This window comes from Arachis ipaensis, chromosome B10 (genome assembly GCF_059453495.1).
Source record: "Arachis ipaensis isolate K30076 ecotype BB chromosome B10, ASM5945349v1, whole genome shotgun sequence".
NCBI lineage: Eukaryota > Viridiplantae > Streptophyta > Magnoliopsida > Fabales > Fabaceae > Arachis > Arachis ipaensis.
Window position 1 is genome coordinate 143,937,688 of NC_142435.1, and position 12,427 is coordinate 143,950,114.

General features: G+C 39.6%; 1 pseudogene; it reads left to right on the forward strand.

Annotated features, from left to right (window-relative positions):
• The first annotated feature begins 3,784 nt into the window (after positions 1 to 3,784).
• On the forward strand, positions 3,785 to 4,745 carry LOC148581995 (uncharacterized; annotated as a pseudogene).
• Positions 4,746 to 12,427: the final 7,682 nt, after the last annotated feature.

Sequence of the window (12,427 nt, forward strand, 5' to 3'; positions counted from 1 at the left end):
ATAAAGAACAAATTTATAATTAAACTATTATTTATTTTTCTTTGTCCATTTTCATTTCATTGTTGGAGAGAAAATTTTTAGATAAATTCTATACTATATTTTCCTTCTTTTCTTAATTTTTTTGGATTATCCAAACAATAGAAAATTTCATTTTTCACTCATTTTCTTTCTTTTTGTTTTCTTTTCTCCCTATTTTCCTCGAACCAAACGGCCCGCAAGTGTAGCTACTACCTGGAGTGGCAGAGTCTAGAGTAGACAAAAAATAGAAGTAAGAAAAGCTGAAAAGAGAGTGAGAATAGTAAATAGTGGTGAAAGGTGAAAGGTGATGGATGATAGTGAAAGAGGGGCACGTGACACGTGGGATCACAGAGAGAGTGGGTGACTTGTCAACCTTAGCTGTCAGTGCTGCGTTGGATACGTAAGGCCTAAACCTAAACATCACAAATATCATGGTTACCATCTTTGTTTAATTTTAGCAAGATTTTTTTTAAAATTATTTTTTATATTCTTAAAAGGATTAAAATTAAAATTATATTTTTCGAAATTTTATTAATTTTTCCGTTTTTATTTTGAATTAAAATATTATTAAATAATCTTTGTAAATATTATTAAAATTAAATAATTATTGTAGTTATCATAAAAGTAAACAGCAATGCCATTATAAAATGACGCTGCCAATAGATTTCTTTATATAAAAATATTATGCATACATTTAATTATTGGATTAATCTACTTATATATTTTATATTTTAATACATATGATATACGAATAATTAATTTATAATATAGATATTTATTCATATAAATATTGTGTTATCAAACTTATATACTCTTCATCTCACCTCTTCTCTCGCATTAATTTTTTCCTCTTGTTATATAAATAAAATAAAATAAAATATTTAATCTAAATTGAGTTTTAGGAACTATTCTGTTATTTGGGATGATCTACTTAAAAAAAAGTGGCTAGTTATTATGTGATATTTTTTATTTTAAATATAAAAGCTTAACTCTCAATTCTTGTATTAAAGGTTATTGGGTAAGACTCGCATGATTTATTTCTTAAGTTGATTGTTAAAGCATAAATAATCAAGAAAAAACATGAGGAATATATAATTCCAAGAATTGAAATAGTTTTCAAGAGGTTAAATATTTAACTTCGTAATTATACTAAAGAAAACAAATCACATTGAACAAATATGTCCTTATCACAGAGCATGGCAATATAATATTCTAAGTTTCTAACATTTATCTTCCTTCCTCTTTACTATATACATTATTATTCCAAAAATCATCACCCACGAAAATTTAAGCCTTTGAAGGGAGCGGAGCCACATTAGCAATTAAATAAATAAAAGCATTAAGTATATACTAAAATTAATTAGAATAAAGTATTGTTTTTGTCTCAACGTTTGGGGTAAGTCGTAAAGTTGTCTCTAACATTTCAATCGTCCTATTTAAGTTTCTAACGTTTTAAAATTGACTCAATGTTGTCCTGTCGTTAGGGATCCGTTAACAGAATTGACGGCGGGACAAAATTGTAATGATTTTGAAACGTTAGGAACTTAAATAGGACGAAAACGTTGGGGACAAAAACGATACATAGAAATAAGTTTTAGTTTTATCCTTCAATAATATTTATTTTTTTTTACTGTATATAGTATTCAATTATTTTTTAATCACACTTAAGTAAATTAAACATAAGGGCAAAACACCCTAATAAGCCAAGGCAAGATTCAAGTTACGTAAATAAGCCAAAGCCAAAATCGTTTCAACAATGAGCCAAACACTATCTTAATGTAATTCGAACCAGTGTGGTTCGAACTACAATCGTTAATAATTCGAACCAGAGTGGTTCGAATTAGGCTGAAAAAAGTTTGCATGTAATTCGAACCATGTAGGTTCGAACTCTAATCCCATGTAATTCGAACAGGGCTAGTTCGAATTACACACTCGAAAGCAACCTATGTAATTCGAACCAACCTGGTTCGAATTACCCTTGAACTGGCTCCTTAGTAATTCGAACCGACCTGGTTCGAATTACTCGTGATTCGGCTATATAAGGAGTTCAAATCAGCCTCATTCGAACCATTATTCATTTCCCCTGCCCCACCAAATCCCAGAGAAAACGACCCAGATTCTCTCCGACGAAGACCTGAACGGAATACTCTGCTGATGGGGGACGATCCGGCAAGGTTATATCGCTTGGACGGAGTTGCTCATATAGCTGGGGTCATCAACGACGAGATTAGTACAGAAATAAGTTCGTGCTAGCGGTTTATGTGACTAAGTGGTTTTGCATTTGGTTTTAGTGGTTTATGTTGGTTTTTTTATGTTGGCGGTTTATGTTAGTTGTTTTATGTTGGCGGTTTATGTTAGTTATTTTATGTTAGTGGTTTGTGTTAGTTGTTTTATTTTAGTGGTTTGTGTTAGTTGTTTTATGTTAGTGGTTTGTGTTAGTTGTTTTATTTTAGTGGTTTTTGTTAGTGGTTTAATGTTAGCTGTTTTCTTGTTAATGGTTTTAGTGAAGCTGTTTTACGTTAGTGGTTCTAGTTAAGCTGTTTTATGTTAGTGGTTTAGGGGGGTGGTATATGGTAGTTGTTTTGCATGTGGTTGTCATTCATGGATATTTATGTGGATTGATTTAGTATGATATTTTGTTGATGATTTATCGTGTTGGTTATGTTTGTCATTGGTTACGAAGCTGGTTCTAACAAAGCGGTGCTTGTGATGCGCAGCCTCAGCGATGCATCAGGAGCATGCGGCGGCAGCAGGGCATGCGACTGGATGACAGATACGTTCCGTACTTGCAGATGGCCGGACTATACCATCTTTCAAGGCTGAACGATAGATGGTTCCGGTTAGACGAGGCTCTAGTCAGTGCATTCGTAGAGCGCTGGCGTCCGGAGATGCACATGTTTCATATGCCGTTCGGAGAGTACACGATCACACTTCAGGACATTGCATACCAGTTGGGTTTGCCGGTGGACGGGCGTTACGTGAGTGGTTGCCTATCAGAGTTCCAGATATACATCCAGGGTGGCCGTCCAGCCTGGGTGTGGTTTCAGGAGTTGCTTGGAGTGACTCTTCCTCCCAGTCAGGTTCAGAAGTACGCAGTGAACTGTAGCTGGTTCCAGGAGACCTTTGGTGAGTGCCCCGAGGGAGCCGATGACGAGACTGTGCGGAGATATGCCCGTGCGTACATTATGATGTTGTTGGGTACGCAGCTGTTTGCGGACAAGTCGGGCAACCGCGTTCACATTAGATGGCTTCCCTACGTTGCTAGGCTGGAGGAGATGGGTACCTATAGCTGGGGTTCTACGGCACTGGCATGGTTGTACCGGTGCATGTGCCGAGTGACGAACAGACATGTGGTCAAGTTAGCGGGCCCACTTCAGCTACTTCAGTCTTGGATCTTCTGGCGATTTCCTCTGTTTAGGCCTGCAGGGTATGAGACATTCAGCTGGCCGTTGGCCTCGAGGTACTCTACTCAGCCTTCTCTATTTCAATTTAATTTGCATAACTCCATGTTGATTAATAATGTATTACACACCCAAAACACACATTTAAGTAGCCATAAGACACATGTATGATGCAGGTGGTCAGGTTACAACCCTTCCGGTAGCGAGAAGGGTCTGAGAGTGCAGATGTGGAGGCTGAGGATAGACCGGTTACAGGACAGGGAGGTGAGTATGCAACTTAAACAGTTTCATTATTTAACCACACTTTATGAGTTGTGTCCATGACTTGTCCTGACAATGGAGGGTTCTCCGTGCAATTTATCTGGATGCTGTACAGCAGCCCCGACGTACTTCAGGTTGTGCATCCAGAGGCACTGGAGCCTCGTCATATGGCGTTGTGGCGGTCTGTGACGTCGCTGATCTACTTTGCCGTCATAGAGTGGCATCAGATAGATAGGGTGCTTCCGCAGTTCGGAGGGGTGCAGCCCCGTCCGGGTCCCGCCCTGAACATCGACTTTCTGATGTCGAAGGATGACAGAGGCGGTGATAGATGGTTCCCGTACCATTTGCAGAAGTGGCATCTCTATTGGGAGTCCCGTGCGGAGACCGTGCTGAGGTTCGATGTTGTTGCCGACCCTGGACCATCGCATGAGTTCCTCGAGTGGTGGCTTCAGCATGGAAAGAGGTTCTTGTCTCCGGACATGCACTTGGGGGATCCGAGAGCGGTTCCTATTCCAGTTGAGGCCTCACAGCGGGGTGTTGGGCGAGTTCCTGACATGGATCGACCTGAGGACGTGCCGGACAGGCGGCGGGTTGAGAGGAGAGCTCGTGTCGGGACACGACAGAGCCAGCGTGACTGGAACTGGCTTGAGCATGCTATGGACGATGATGACGATGCGGGTCCCGCTGGAGGCAGACGACGAGGCCAGAGAGGGAGGCGGAGAGGGTGTGGTGTGGCGGACCACCCTTGTTGTGACCATGACGACGATGACGACGATCAGCATGGGCCCGAGGGCGGGGATGGTGCAGGGGCTGTTGCAGTTGCTGGTGTTAGTACCCACGATGGCGGACATGGAGGTGAGTGGTATGGGTTAGGTATGGGTGACGGGGCTGACCCTGGTGACGCTGGACTCGGGTCGGGGCCTCTTGGTGATTACTTTGTTGGTGTACCCACCCAGGACCAGCCGCAGCAGGAGGGTACCCCATGGGTTATTCCGGGATCACAGTGGTCAGACTTCCTTGCCTCAGATACGCTAGATGCGGACTTCGGGGGTCAGCAGTTTCTAGAGGAGATTACCGCCATCATGCAGGAGGACGTGCATTCCCGTAGACGTGGTCAGACCTCCGGGACACAGGCACCTTTAGATGTTGATCTGAACGAGCCTCCTACGGCATCTGTTGGAGACCATTTTGTTTTGGGAGGTACACCACCATCAGCCTACACTGCTGCATCAGAGTCCGTTGCCGGGCCGTCTGCGGCAGCCATCCATGTTACGCCACCTGCACAGCCTGCCCCGCATGAGGACGCGGATGAGATAGAGGATGAGGAGCCGTTTATCCACAGAGGTCAGAGGGCACGGGTACCCCGTCGTTGTGGTACGGGCTCGCATCTGTTTAGATGAGTCACGTTTCATGTATTTTGTTCTTTAGGGTTCATTCATGTATGATAGCCATGTGCACTTTTTTTGTTGTTTTAGAGCTTTTTTCCTTTGTTGTTTGTTCATCGTATTGTACTATGAAAACTAGTGTTTACCGGATTTATCATTGACTCTTTATAATCATGGAATCATATAATAGTTTAATGGGACTTGTATTAAATTTTGCATTTATGGGAAACATAACATATTCATTACTAAGCGCAGCATGCACGATACAAAGTAGAAAGATCAACAAGTTACATAACTGCTCAAACATAACATCTAAAAGGAGAAGTTAAATATAATAAGTACTAACACTAACAACATGGCTACTAATGGCCCCCTGTGTGAGACGATCCTCCAAGCTGTGGGCAACTCCGACGTGTATGTCCGGGTTGACGACAGAGGCCACACCTCTTTGGCCGGTTCGGATCTGTCTCGTCCATATTCGTCCGTATCCTAGTGGATCTCGGACGACCCTCTCTCGCACGCCTTTTGTCACGGTCCGGAATCACCGTTGGCCCGTCGTAAGGTGGCCAGAAGCCCTCCGGGATCGGAGGTGTGAATCCCATCCAATACACACTGAATACCGAACTAATCTGATACACGCTGTGAACATAAGAGGTCCAGGTAACCCATGAGTAGGCACAGCATGCAAGTGCGTGCTGGCACGGGAAATGAAGCGCCTGGAAGTACCCGCAGTCACATGTCCGAGAGGCAAGCGATACTCTGTAGCTACCCAACGAGAAAGAACCAGTCGGAGTGGTCTCTGCTACGGTGAACTCGGAGTTATCCCGGTCATACAAAGTCACCGTGAAGCACCTGGCCGTCTTCAAGTTGGCCTCAATACACTTCACCAAGTGCTGACTGAATTATTGTCCGGTTCCCATCTGGGCCTCAGCCTCTCTCCTCTTGCGAACAAAGAGTTCTGCAAGCCTTCCATACGTTGCCTTCACCAGGGAGGATACAGGGAGATTTCTGACACCCTTGAGGATTGAGTTCACACACTCGGAGATATTCGTCGTCATGTGACCGAATCTCCGCCCCTCATCACAATGCTGAGTCCACAAGGAATAATCAATCCGGTTCGCCCACTCACACATCGCCGGGTCCTCAGACCGCAGAATATCAAACCAGTAATCAAACTCAACCTCGGTCTTTGCATACGCCGCATTCACTAGAAGCCTCCGTGCGTCCTTGCCCTTGAAGGTAAGGGCAAAATTAGCCGCTACGTGTCGAATGCAGAATGCACGGTAGGCAGATGGAGGTAACCAACCTCCGTCAGGAGCCTCAAGCGCAGCCTTGATACCGTTATGCCTGTCCGATATAACAAGCAGACCCGGCTGTGGTGTCACGTGCTGTCGAAGGTGGGAGAGAAAGAATGTCCAGGACTCCGCATTTTCACCCTCTACTAGTGCGAATGCAACAGGTAGAATATTGGAGTTCCCGTCCTGTGCAATCGCGATGAGCAAAGTTCTCCCGTACTTGCCATACAGATGTGTGCCGTCAATGCTGACTAGGGGCTTGCAATGACGGAATGCCTCGATGCACGGTGGAAAAGTCCAGAAAAGTCTGTGAAAATATGCTTGAGACTCGTCTACCTGTCCTCCAAAATCGAACGGGGCTCGTCCTTAGAACTGCAACAGTACCAGGCATCGTCAGCTGGACTCCCAACACCCACCTAGGCAGCTCGTTGTATGACTCATCCCAGTCACCGTAGATGAGGGCAATAGCCTTCTGCTTCGCCATCCAAACCCTCCTGTAAGTCGGCTTAAACCCAAAGTGTGCTGCCGTGGCATTCAGGAGCACCTTGATGCTGACGGATGCATCAGCCCTAACCATTGGCATAATGAACGCCGAAATCACATGATAATCCAAACTCCTGTGGTCACTCGAGATGGATGTGGCCAGAAAAGTGTGAGGTCCATTGTACCGTTTGACCTCCCAAATGCCCTTGCGCTGCCGGAGACTCAGTCGAATCAACCATGTGCACCCATTCCCAAACTCAGAACACTTGCCCACATACCGGCGATAATCAGACTCCACTACCTTGTACTGTACCCCTCGCCGGATGCTGTAAGTCTTCACACTTAACAGGGCCTCATCTTTATCATGAAATTGCTGACCAACCTGGAACTCTGTCAGACCAGTAGTCCCTTCCGCATCTCTAGCTCCGAATCCAACAGAGTGCCCTGAAACCCCCTCCTGCCTCATGGCATCCAGGTCCAAAGAGAAAAAATGTGGTGGATACTGCTGTGTGCCAGAACTAGAACCACCGACTGCCAATGCAGGCTCAGTCGCTCCAACCTCGTCGCCGCTGTCATCCTCAATCATATCCGGCTCGACGTCGTCCTCCTCTGCATCACCCAACAATCCGTCTCCGACGCCAACCGGTGGAACGCCCTGTAAAGCGTTCGGCAGAATATCAAATGATCCTACCTCATCGCCTACGCCGTCATTGAGATCAACAGCAAAAGACGGGGAGGCGACAGGTTGGACCGCTGGCTCGTACACAGGGACGGAGGAAGAAGCAACGGCAGGCCTGGAACTGAAACCGGCTGCCGTGGCTACAGTGGTGGTATTCCGGTTCGAACCCCCTGAGCTGGATACCACATCAACCAGCTTTGCCAACAATTCTGGTGTCCTCACCTCCGGAAACTGCCTCCGACAAAGAAACATGACTTGCAGGTCCTCATCACTACCAATGGTGAAACAATCATACTTCACGGTATCCTGCAGGACCGTGATTGGAATGCGGTAGAAAAACTTTTTAACCCGCTTCGCACCTTCCAGACCAAGTTTCATCAGCACAGATCTAACAAGGTCATCATAGCTCGTCGTTGGACTCACGACAATACAGAGAGGATCCTTATCTGTGAACTTCACACCCGAACGAGTTTTCCTCTTAATGGATCCTCTGTGGTGAACCAAAACAACAAAACTCTCCTCACTAGCCATCTTAAATCCTCTAATGAGAGCAACTCACGTTTACAACCATATATATACTGCTCTGTCTACCACTAAATTGAACCAGCCTGGTTCGAATTAGGGATTGTGTAATTCGAACCAGGGTGGTTCGAATTACTTGATGCAGCTTCTCTCTCTATAATTCGAACCAGCTAGGTTCGAATTACTAACAATGCTAATTCGAACCATCCTGGTTCGATTTACTTGAACCATTTTCTCTCTCTGTAATTCGAACTGCCTTGGTTCGAATTATTCATGAATGCAGTTCGAACCAACGTGGTTCGAATTATATTAATATATGGTTTGGCTCATTACTGAAACGATTTTGGTTTTGGCTTATTTACGTAATTTCGGCCTGGCATTGGCTTATTATGATTTTTTGCCCTAAGCTTAATCTCATTACTTCTATTCTAAATAAATTTATTTTTTTATAATTGTACACTTAAAGTTATAAGTTAATATAAAAATATAAAAAAAATTTATTTAGAATGAAAGTAATGTGATTAAGTATAATTTACTTAGATGTAATTAAAAATAATTGAATATTATGTACAATAAAAAATTGATATTATTAAAGGATAAAATTAAAATTTATTTCTATGTATTATTTTTGTCCTCAACATTTTTATTCTATTTAAGTCCCTAACTTTTCAAAATCGTCTCAATTTTGTCTCGACATCAATTCTGTTAACGGATTCCTAACGGCAGGACAACATTGAGCCAATTTTGAAACGTTAGGGATTTAAATAGGATGATTGAAACTTTAGGAACAACTTTAAAACTTGCCCCCAAACATTGAGGACAAAAATGATACTTTATTCAATTAATTATTAAATTAGTAATATATATATATATATATATATATACTGTTTAATTTATTTTTTAATATATATTTTATAATGATAACTAATTTTTAATATATACAAAAATATATTTGTTTCTTGTGAAATAAAATAATTAAATAAACAATACTTGAGCTGTTGAGCAATAAATAGGCCTCGTAGGAAAATGTTATTAGGCATAGGTTCATGGTTGGCCACTAAGTTTAAAGGCCCCGCCATATGAGACGTGGCAAGCACCCTTATCCCTTAATTAGTTAATTTGTTACCAACAACTGTGGAAGCCCTAAAGAATTCAGAACTGTGATTGGGGTATCATGTTGCCTTCTTTTTCTTATTTGAAACTATACGTACAGATTTTGTAAACAAACATATGGAAATTTTGTCGGCATTTTTGCTGGAAAAAAAAATGAAACATTTCGTTGGCAGATTAAAATCTCTTTTATCCTAATTTTGTATGTATAACTAATGAGATAAAACTGAATTTCTATTATTGTTTTTTAATTTCACAGTTAGTGTCTCCGGAATATTTTTGTGCTTACAAAATTAATAGATAATATGTATAAATATTGTTATATTCATTGTCTTCTCTCAAAATTTATAACCTTGATGATAGGACGTTGTTGTAGAATATTCTGATGTGTCCCTTTGAGAAACTAATAGTATACATTTGTCCATAAACATTTTATTAACACCATGCCAAGATCAGCCGCCCTTGGAAATGCACATTACTATTTAGTTTATATGTCATGTAGAGGGTTATGTTAAAGCGATTTCTTTTCTCTCTGTCTATTTTTGTTTTGTGTAGATAATTTATCTTATTTATTCTAAAAAAAATAGAGGCTAAAAATCTTTTAATTGATATTGAATTTTAGATGTCTTAAAATTAGTTATTTATTTTTTTTAGACGATTCTATTTTATTTATTAAAGTTACTACTAGAGATTATGAAAATTTGTTGAAGAGGAGTCTTCTTTCCACTAGTGATAGAGAAGTTCTAATTAAAGCTGTTGCTACCACGATTTTAATCTATGTATTAGGTTGCTTTAAGCCATTGGAGACCCTCTTAGAGGAGATTCAAAAGGCAACTATGCAGTTTTGGTGGAGACAAAAGAATAATGAAAAAAGGATACAATGGATAAGTTGAAAAATTACTTGTAGACTGAAGAGTGAGAGAGGGTTGAACTTCAAAGATCTAAGGACTTTTAATTTGGCAATATTGGGGAAGCAAGGATGGCGATTAATTACAAGACCTCAGTTCCTAATTCCCAAAGTTTATAAGAGTAAGTATTTTAGATTCTCGTCTTTCTTGAGAGCAGGACCAGGCATTAACTCCTCTTAGGACTGAAAAAGCATTCTTGAGGGCAGAAAGGTCTTGAGAAAAGGCATTTTTAAAAAATAGGGAGAGATAATTTGGTTAAGATCTGTGAAAATATCTGGTTTAATCAAATTAACCCTATTGACATTCGTTTGAATAACACAATTAGTCTTAAACTATACTGGGTATCAGATATTATACTATCAGACGAAAATCGGAACCAAGTAATGATCACAACAAAATTTCAATCAACAGTGACACAGGAAATTTTAAGCACAACAATTTATCAAGGTGAGGATTGTGTTATCTGGACTAGGGAGAAGAATAAAAACTATTCCGTTGTTTTAGGGTATTTACTAGCCTTCCAATTATACCATGTCCCAGCTGAATTTCTACTAGAGCAGTGCAGAATAAAAGAGGTTTGGTCTTCGATTTAAAATCTAAAATGTCAACCAAAATTAAATCTTTTTTGTGAAAAGTGATGCATGCAGGGATACTACTAAAGGAGAGGTTATATAGCAGGATCAATTCGGTATCTCCCTTATGCCTTCAATGTATGGCGAATGAGGAGTTTACTGTTCATTGTCTTCTTTTCTGCCCAGATTCAGAAATTGTTTGGAGGATGAATGACCTTCCATTTCCATCGCAGTAACTAGAACCATAGAAATGGTGGTTGTGGGTTCACAATCAAATTAATAGAGGAAGTGATGCACACAAAAAAACTCTAATTTGTAGTATTTTTTATCTGACATATTTAAAAAGCTAGAAATTTAAAAGTATTCGAAAATAAATCATTGACTCTCCAGGAAATTATTAGCCAAACACGAACAGCAGCTGTCAAAGCAATGGTTCATTTTCTTTAGTTGTTTCTGTTTTTTTATTTTCTTTTATTAGATATTTATTTTTTTAATTGAAATTTCTCTATTTATTCTTTGCTGTAAGTCCAAATAGACTATTTATTTTATTGAATTAATAAAATCTAACTTAAAAAAAAAAACAGTTAGGACTTAGGAGTAATTTATAATGAATAAATTTGTTAGAGAGCAAGTCAAATTAAACGATGAGGGAAATGGAATGACACGATCTTTTGTTATCAGCATCATATGTTGTTAGTTCCTGGCCCGAGCCGGACGGGTAGAAAAAAAAATTTCCAATTTATATACTCTAATTCCTTTGAATTGTTCTCGTGGTAGTTAGAAAAAAAAAAACTCTTGTTATATATATAACAAAAGTATTACATCAATTATATGTAAAAAAAGAAAAATAAAAGTTATACGTACAAATATCGTCAAGTAGAGATATGCATATGGCTTTTTTATTTTATTTTTTTTTTAGTTGCTGATTTAGTATTACTCCACACTAAATGTAGTGGCCTTATGCTACATTAACCTAAAAATATAAGTTTTTTTAATAATTAAAATGTTTTAAAGGAACCCATTCTTTAAAAAAAAGGATTTTTTTTCTTTTAAAAAATAGTAACATTTAGAATTAAATATTTTCTTTAAATTCTCTTAAGAAGAGAAGAAGTTTAGTTCATCTAAAGCACCCTAAAAATATATATATTTTTAAAGTTTTATCTCTTTAAATGTTCTTGAATTACTCATTAGTTACGTCTAAACAAAAACAACTCTAATTTTACGTGTATTTCTCAAACTCAAAAACCTTACGTAGTTATGTCCTTACATATTTCTATGTAAATCGAATTCATTAAATTCGAATTTGGGTTATTAGTAGTAAATCAAATCTATTCGATTCGAATTTAAAGAATTCGAATTAGGGCATCCTATATTAAATTGAAGTTATAAATTTCGATTTATATGGTCAATACAAAATCAAATCAATCAGGTTCGATTTAGTCCCCTTAGTAAATCAAATCCATCAAAGTCGATTTATAGTCATTAGTGGCTTATGATAAATCGAAGCCATTAGACTCGATTTACTATCAAATATTCTATATGTATAATTCGAAAGGGGTTAATTTGATTTAGTAGAGTCCTAACGTATATAAATACGAGCTGAACGTGAATTTTTCACCATAATGGGACTCACAATGGCTAGTGATGAGAGTTTTTTAGTTCTGGTGCACTATAGAGGATCGGTTAAGAAGAAAATGTAACTAGGAATTAAATTTACTGATAAGGACCTGCTGAGTTTTTTCCTCAAACCTTCGACGAGTTTCACTGAGTTTCAGAATACTATACTCCAGAAA